Source organism: Sapajus apella, unplaced genomic scaffold (assembly GCF_009761245.1).
Source record: "Sapajus apella isolate SASKATOON/1434 unplaced genomic scaffold, GSC_monkey_1.0 scaffold7, whole genome shotgun sequence".
Classification (NCBI taxonomy): domain Eukaryota; kingdom Metazoa; phylum Chordata; class Mammalia; order Primates; family Cebidae; genus Sapajus; species Sapajus apella.
This window is the reverse complement of record NW_022436947.1, coordinates 38,575,979-38,584,232: the sequence shown is the minus strand read 5'-3', so window position 1 is coordinate 38,584,232 and position 8,254 is coordinate 38,575,979. Positions and strand designations below refer to the sequence as shown.

Genomic DNA, 8,254 nt, shown 5'->3' with positions numbered 1-8,254 from the left:
GGGGGGGGGGGAGAAAATAATTAACAAGCAGCCAACCAATATTTCATTTAAACCTATAAATAGGTGTGATGTGGTACTCATAAGAGTGTATATATTGTGTATTTAAAGTGGAGGGTTCTGTAAATGTTAATTAAGTCTACTTGTTCCAGATCTGAGTTCAAGTCCTGGATATCGATGTTAACTTTCTGTCTCATTGATCTGTCTAATATTGATGTTGAAGTCTCCCACTATTATTTTGTGGGAGTCCAAGTCTCTTTATAAGTCTTATATGTCTGGGTATTCCTGTATTGGGTGCATATATATTTAGGATCTTTAGCTCTTCTTGTTACATTGATCCTTTTATCATTATGTAATATCGTTCTTTGCTTCTTTTGATCTTTGTTGCTTTGAAGTCTATTTTATCAGCAAAAATTGCAACTCCTGCTTTCTATTTATTTATTTTTGCCCTCCATTTGGTTGGTAAATTTTTCTCCATCCCTTTGTTTTGAGTCTTTGTGTATCCTTGCATGTGAGACGGATCTGGTTGTAGCATACCAATGGGTCTTGGCTTTTTTTTGCCTGTCTGTGTCTTTGGATTGGGGGATTTAGTCGATTTAAATTTAGAATTAATAACAATATATGTGAGTTTGATACTGCCATTTAATATTAGCTGGCTGTTTTGCCCATTAGTTGATGCAAGTTCTTAATTATGTTGATGTTTTGTATTGTTTGGCATTTTTTAGAAAGGCTGATACTGGTGTTCCTTTCCATTTGTAGTGATTCTTTCAGAAGCTCTTGTAAAGCAGGCCTGGTGGTGATGAAATCTCTGCGTGCTTACTTGTTCACAAGATTTTATTTTTCCTTTGCTTATGAAGCTTAGTTTGGCTAGATGTAAAATTCTGGGTTGAAAGTTCTTTTCTTTAAGGATGTTGAATATTGTCCTCCTCTCTTCTGGCTTGTAGGGTTTCTGCTGAGAGATCTGCTGTGAGTCTGATAGGCTTCCCTTTATGGGTAACCTGACCTTTCTCTCTGCTGCCCTCAGTATTTTCTCTTTCATTTCAACGCTGGTGAATCTGGGATTATGTGCCTTGAGGTTGGTCTTCTTGAGGAATATCTTTATGTTGTTCTCTGTATTACCTGGGGTTGAATATTGTCCTGCCTTGCTAGGTTGGGAAAATTTTCCTGAATAATATCCTGAAGCGTATTTTCCAGCTTGGATTGATTCTCTTCATCACATTCAGGTATACCTATCAAGCGTAGATTAGGTCTTTTCACATAGTCCCATATATCTTGGCGACTTTGCTCATTCTTTTTTATCCTTTTTTCTCTAATCTTGTTTTTTTGTTTTATTTCATTAAGTTGGTCTTCGACCCCTGATATCTTTTCTTCTGCTTGATCAATTTGGCTGTTAAAACTTGTGCATAGTTCGCGAAGTTCTCGTGTTGTGTTTTTCAGCTCCATAATTCACTTATATTCCTTTACTCTAAATAGTGTGTTAGTTAACATTTCGTCAAACCTTTTTTCAAAGTTCTTAGTTTCTTTGCATTGGGTTAGAACAAGTTCTTTTAATTCCCAGAAGTTTCTTATCATCTATTTTAAAGCCTCCTTCTGCTAATGGAACAGTCTTTCTCCATCAGGGCTTGTTCTGTTGCTGATGAGGAACTGTGATCCCTTGTAGAGGGAGAGGCGTTCTGATTTTGGGTATTCTCAGCCTTTTTAGGCTGGTTTCTTCCCTTCGTTATAAATTTATCCATCTGTGGTCTTTATAATTACCGTCTTTATAGTTGGGTTTCTGAATGGACGTCCAACTTGTTGATTCCCGGTGCTAAAATCTGAGCAACCCACTGTGCTGGCCAAAACAGCGGCTTTAAGATTGATGGTGCTTTTCTGACTCTGCACCGAGAACCGCTGCACCAAGGCTGTGGCAAAACCACCTCACCAGCCTCAAGAGTTGCACTGGCGACCCGTGGGGCTCCTCCACTGGGAATCTCCTGGTGCGTGAGCAACAAACATTGATCTGAAGGTGTGGCGTGCTCTCGTTCTCTGCGCTTTCAGTGGGAGCTACAATCCCGAGCTGCTAGTGATCAGCCATCTTGGATCTCTCTCCCAAGACGTTTTTAAGTCTGTTTAAATGCCTCCAAGTTCAGTTTCCATTTGCTTAGGCAAGACCTCAGGCTAATGGCTTCCTCCTTTTTTGCTTTAACATGTCAAAACCATAATTCATTTTCATTTTACTTTACTGGCATTAATAGAAGTAAGTGCACATTTTTTCGTTATTCAGAAAGTCAATTTAATTGGCAGCCTATTTGTGATGGTGCATAAAATAATATCTGTTAATCGTTGGCATCTTAGATGAGATAAAATATGTTAACTCTATTAAGCTTTGTTATTAAACCATAAGAGGAGTTGAGTTTCATCTTTTTTCTCCTAGGCTTTAACCATTTAAAATACACTCAAGCATTTCCTAATGATGTGGATACTTTCTGAGGAATTTGTCCTTAGTGATTTCATCTTTGTGCGAATACCATAGAGTGTCCTTATAAAACTTAGACAGTGTAGATCACTCCGCATGTAAGGTATACGGTATAGCCTATTGCTCCCAGGCTGCAAACCTGTATAGCATGTCTCTGTACTGAATGCTGTAGTCAACTGTCACACCATGGTGACTGTGGATTGTGATCCCAAAATATCTGAGTCAGGTCTCAGTCAATTTAGAAAGTTTATTTTGCCAAGGTTAAGAACACGCCCATGACACAGCCTCAGGAGGTCCTGACAACATGGGCCCAAGGTGGTCATGGTAGAGCTTGCTTTTACACATTTTAGAGAGACATGAGACACCAATTAATATGTGTAAGATGTAGCGTCATTTGGTCCAGTAAGGTGAAACAACTAGAAGTAGGAAGTGGGGTTGCTTCTAGGTCAGAAGTAGATAAAACAGAAGGTTGCATTCTTTTGAATCCTTGATCAGCCTTCCGCTGAATACAATTTAGTCTGGTTCAGTGAATCCGCATTTTTACATATACAGTAGGGTAGAGGAATGGCATGATCTTGGCCCACCACAGCCTCTGCCTCCCAGGTTCAAGCGATTGTCTTGCCTCAGCCTCCTGAGTAGCTGGAATTACAGGCATGCACCACCATGCCTGGGTAATTTTTGTATTTTTAATAGAGATGGGCAGCCACCATGCCCAGCCTACTATCAGTATATTTGCTGTGGTTGGGTATTTGTTCAAATATTTACTCAGTTTTAAAATCACGTGTGTATTTTGTAAATATCTTCTCATGTCTGTCTTGTCTTTTTGTTCTCTGAATAGAGTTTTTCACAGTAGAATACTTAGTTTTATAAAGTCCGTTATCAATATTTTCATGAATTGGCGTTTGATGTTGCGTGTTAAAACCCAACACCAAACCCAACGTCACATAGATTTTCTTTTAGATTTTTTGTAGTTTTGCATTTCAAATTACAGTCTCTGGACTATTTTGAGTAGGTTTTTGTTTTTCTTAATTTGTGTATATATTCATTTCATTCTACATGGCTTCCAAAGTCTTCCTTCACCATTTTTGGGAAAGATATGGCTACAGTAGGCTTCATTTTGGTTTGAATTTCCAAAATTATTACTTTGAATAAACTGAATATTGAATTTTATAGGTATTTCAGGACAGCCAGGTGGGAGTGCACGTCCACCGAGAAACTGAGCAAGAGTGACTGTGCTGAGCCTTTGCGCCACCAGAGGGCGTGCAAACCCATTCCTGACCAGCTTCCCTCTGAGGTGCCAGAAACAGCAAGGATCTTCGACCCTCAGGGCAGCACAAGGGTCGTGTCAACTAAGTGTCCTTCATTGGTGAGTAAAAAACTTCCTTTCCACAGCCCTGAGTGCAGAGAAGAGAGTCTTTAGAGCACTCAGCAAAGGAAGAAACTCATCTAGAAAAATGAAATCGCCATATCCCATCATTACGACTACACTCTGATATTGTCAACATCCCAGACACAGTGGCTGCTGAGATACATTCTCACAGTGGCCTCTAATATAATAATCACACCGTGCCCTAACATTACTATGATATCCATACCGTGCCCTAACACCAGTATAATATCCACACCGTTGCTTCTGATACTAATGTAATACTATCCACACTGTGCCCTAATGCTAATGTAATATCTGCACTGTCCTCCAACACCAATATAACATGTACACCATGCCCTAACACTGATATCCACACCATGCCGTAACACTAATGTATCTACACAGTAACCTCTAATACTAATAAATATAGTAATATCTACTAAATGGAGTCTGTTGACTTTGAGGCTTTTATAAGGGTTCCATCTTTGGATGAAGCGTAACCTCTATAGTGGATTTTGATGATGTTTCTGCTTTTCTGGAATAGTATTGATATGGTTATTTTAAAAAGTAATTTACTTTTTAATACTGTCATTCTTCTAGGAAGCTTCCAGTAGCAGTGCAAAATACAACCTGTTTCTTTTCTTAGAGTCCCCAGCAGTTATTGCTGTGCTAGATTCGCAATATTCCACAAAGTACTCCAGCGTATTTTACCCAAAGCATGGACACTCTCCCAGGTACATAACCACTAGATCAGAAAATCAGCATGGTTCCTACATGATAATTCAGTTCACAAACTCATTTCACTTTTACCTCCTGCCCCACCTGGGAGTATAATGTGTTTTTTCATTCTGATCCAGTTTTCCTGTCACTGTTCCCAAGACTTTTCTGCATATTTATGATCTTGACACATTTTAAAGAGCATACAAGTTTTGTTTGAACACCTGCTTTCAGGTCTTTGGGGTATATACCTAGGAATGGAATCACTGAGTTATATGGTAAATCTATTTGTGACTGTTTGAAGAAACTCCAAATTATTTTACACATATGCTGCACCATTTGATATTGTCACCACAGTGTTTAGTTCAAGTTTCTGCACATCTTTGTCAACACTTTTTTTTTTTTTTTTTTTTTTTTTTTTAACTACTCTAGTGTGGGTTAAGGGGTATGTCTTTATGGTTTTAATTATGACTAATGATGTTACACTTGTGAAGTGTGTATTAAAGTTCTTCATTAGTTTTTAGATTGGATTGTCTTTGTTGTTGAGTTGTAAAAGTTATTTATACATTCTGGATAGCAGACACTTATGAAGTATCTACTGTGCAGATTTTTTCTTCTGTTCTGTGGGTTAGTGGAACATAATAAGAGTTTATGTGTGGTCTCTGTCCCAGTGTCCTGAGGCAGAGCACTAAGCCTTTGGAATGTATGAAGTATTGTCTCTTTCATATGCTAATGAGATAACTGATGGCTTGGGGTACCTGGACAGCCTCAGTGGGGCTGGTTGCCAAAGAAACCAACCTTGTCATTAGAGGATTTGAAATTTCAGCCTCCCTCCCATCTCTGTGAAAGGTAGAGGTGCTGGTGGTTGAGTTGAATACCTAAAGGCGCTGTTGTAACCAATCTGCCTATGTAATAAAAGATGGGGTTGGGAGAGTATCTGTGTTGCTGAACATGGGGAGATGCTGGGAAGATCATATCTGGAGAGGACATGGGAGGCCCGCACCCCTTCCACACACCTCACGCTGTGCATCTCTTCATCTGGCTATTCATTTGTAGCCTTTAAAATATCCTTGGTAATAAGTCAGCTATAGTAAGTACTCTGTTTTCATGGGTTCTGTAATGTGCCGTAGCAAATTGCTGAACAAAATAAGGGTGTTCTGGGATCCTCCAATCTCTAGCCAAGTCGACAGAAATTAATCTGGAAATCTACTGTTTGTGATTGGCATCTGAAGTGGTTACAGTCTTGTAACTGCGTACCCTTACTTTCTTAAAGAAGAAATGTGGCCGGGCGTGGTGGCTCAAGCCTGTAATCCCAGCACTTTGGGAGGCCGAGGCGGGTGGATCACGAGGTCAAGAGATCGAGACTATCCTGGTCAGCATGGTGAAACCCCGTCTCTACTAAAAATACAAAACATTAGCCGGGCATGGTGGCGCGTGCCTGTAATCCCAGCTACTCAGGAAGCTGAGGCAGGAGAATTGCCTGAACCCAGGAGGCGGAGGTTGCGGTGAGCCGAGATCGCGCCATTGCACTCCAGCCTGGGTAACGAGCGAAACTCCGTCCCAAAAAAAAAAAAAAAAAAAAAGAAGAAGAAGAAATGTATTACTTTTACCTCTTTCCTTTTCTCACACTTCCTACTTAGCTTTTTAGGAATGCAATTATAGGCTTTACCTTCTCTCCACCAGACACTTCCTGCACTAAAAGCTTTTTAAACTGTATGTTTACTTACAAGTTCCAGGGACCAAAACTTGAAACAAACTAGACACCTCCGGAACTCTCCCCTACCAGGAGATTGCCAGGATACAACAGTCCATTTACAACCTAGCTCTGCCCATGGTGGTACTAGCAAGACCACCTAATGGATAAAACATCAGAGCAAGTCCCATAGACCCTGCACCACCTCACTCCATCCCCTTCATGCCATTCTGCCAAGTCCCCCTTTCAAAGCTCCTGCTTTCTGCCCTGAAAGTGGATGCTGTTCCCTTAAGTCAGGAGCCTATACATTCCCTTCAGCTAAGCTCTGGCATAAAGTCACTTTTTTAATTATCATCCTCGTGTTTAGCATTCTCTCGTGTTGCAAGCAACAAGCTGCATGACCTGTTTTCCTAGGACTGAGCACTTAGCCTGTGGGGTCTCATGCTTTCTCCCGGTGGTGTCAGAATTGGATTGCACTGTAGGACACCCAGCTGGTACCCAGGATTTGATCTGTGTGGGAAAAAAGTCCATGCATCTGGTAACAGAAGTGTTCTGTGTTGAGTGTTGAGACTGTATTAGGAGAAGATAGTTGTTTTTCCTTTTATAACAAATTTGTCTTTCAACTTTTTTCATCATGTCTTCTGAGGCATAAAAGTTTTTAATTTTGAGGAAATCATCTTCCTATGTTTTCCTTTTGTGGTTTGTGCTTTTGGTGTCAGATCTGAGAAACCATTGCTACATCCAACATCATGACGGTTTAACTGTGTGTTTTCTTCTAGAGATTTTAGTTTTCCCATCTTTAGGTCTTTGATCCATTTTAAGTTAACTTGTTAATGTAATATGAGGTAAGGATACAATTTCATGTCCCTTTATGTGGATAGCAAGTTGCCTTACATCATTTGTTGAGAACAGCATTCTTTCCCCAGTTTAATGGTTATGGATCTTGTGTAAAATCATTTGGGCATAGAGGTACTGTTTTATGTCTGGACTTCCAATCCAATTCAGTTGATCTTCCTGTTTGTTCTTGTGCCAGTATGATGCTGTTTTGATTACTGTTGCTTTGTAATAACATTTGAAATTGGGATGTGTGAGCCTCCAAATTTGGTGTCATTTTTCTGGATTGGTTTGGCTACTCGGGGTGAATTAAAATTCTATATGAACATGGGGATTAGCTTTCCCATTTCTGTCCTAAGACCTTTGGGATTTTTGTAGGAATAACAATGAATTCGTAGTTTGCTTTGTGTAGTTTGGCAAACTTGACAAATACCATCTCCAAATCCATGACTGTAACATGTTTTTTTGTTTTTTTTTTTTTTTTTCCGAGACGGGGTTTCACTCATGTTACCCAGGCTGGAGTGCAATGGCGTGATCTCGGCTCACCGCAACCTCCGCCTCCTGGATTCAGACAATTCTCCTGCCTCAGCCTCCTGAGTAGCTGGGATTACAGGCACGCACCACCATGCCCAGCTAATTTTTTGTATTTTTAGTAGAGACGGGGTTTCACCATGTTGACCAGGATGGTCTCGATCTCTTGACCTCGTGATCCACCTGCCTCGGCCTCCCAAAGTGCTGGGATTACAGGCTTGAGCCACTGCGCCCGGCCTGACTGTAACATGTTTTTACATTTATTTGGGCTTTGTTTAATTTCCTTAAGCAAAGTTTTACAGGCTCACACCTGTAATCCCAGCACTTTGGGAAGCCAAGGCAGGCAGATCACTTCAGGTCAGGAGTATGAGACCAGCCTGGGCAACATGACAAAACCCATCTCTACTATAAATACAAAAATTATCTGGGTGTGGTGGCACATGCCTGTAATCCCAGCTACTTAGAAGCCTGAAGCAGAAGAATTGCTTGAAACTGGGAGATGGAGGTTGCAGTGAGCCAAGATCATGCCATTGTACTCCAGCATGAGTGACAAGAGTAAAACTCCATCTCAAAAAGGAATAATAATAATAAAATGGATTTTTGTATTGGTATTGTGCTTGTATGTTTACCCAATTTGTTTACTATCTAATAATTTTTT

The 8,254-nt window shown here is 40.3% G+C and overlaps 1 long non-coding RNA gene across 1 annotated transcript in view; it reads left to right on the top strand.

Moving 5' to 3' along the window:
* Nucleotides 1–4,567, top strand: part of LOC116550392 — a 42,019-nt gene extending 37,452 nt beyond the window's left edge. The window contains exon 3 of the long non-coding RNA XR_004268377.1: nucleotides 3,626–4,567. This is a non-coding gene — a long non-coding RNA (uncharacterized LOC116550392). The remainder of the gene's footprint in view (nucleotides 1–3,625) is intronic.
* The last annotated feature ends 3,687 nt before the right edge of the window (nucleotides 4,568–8,254 follow it).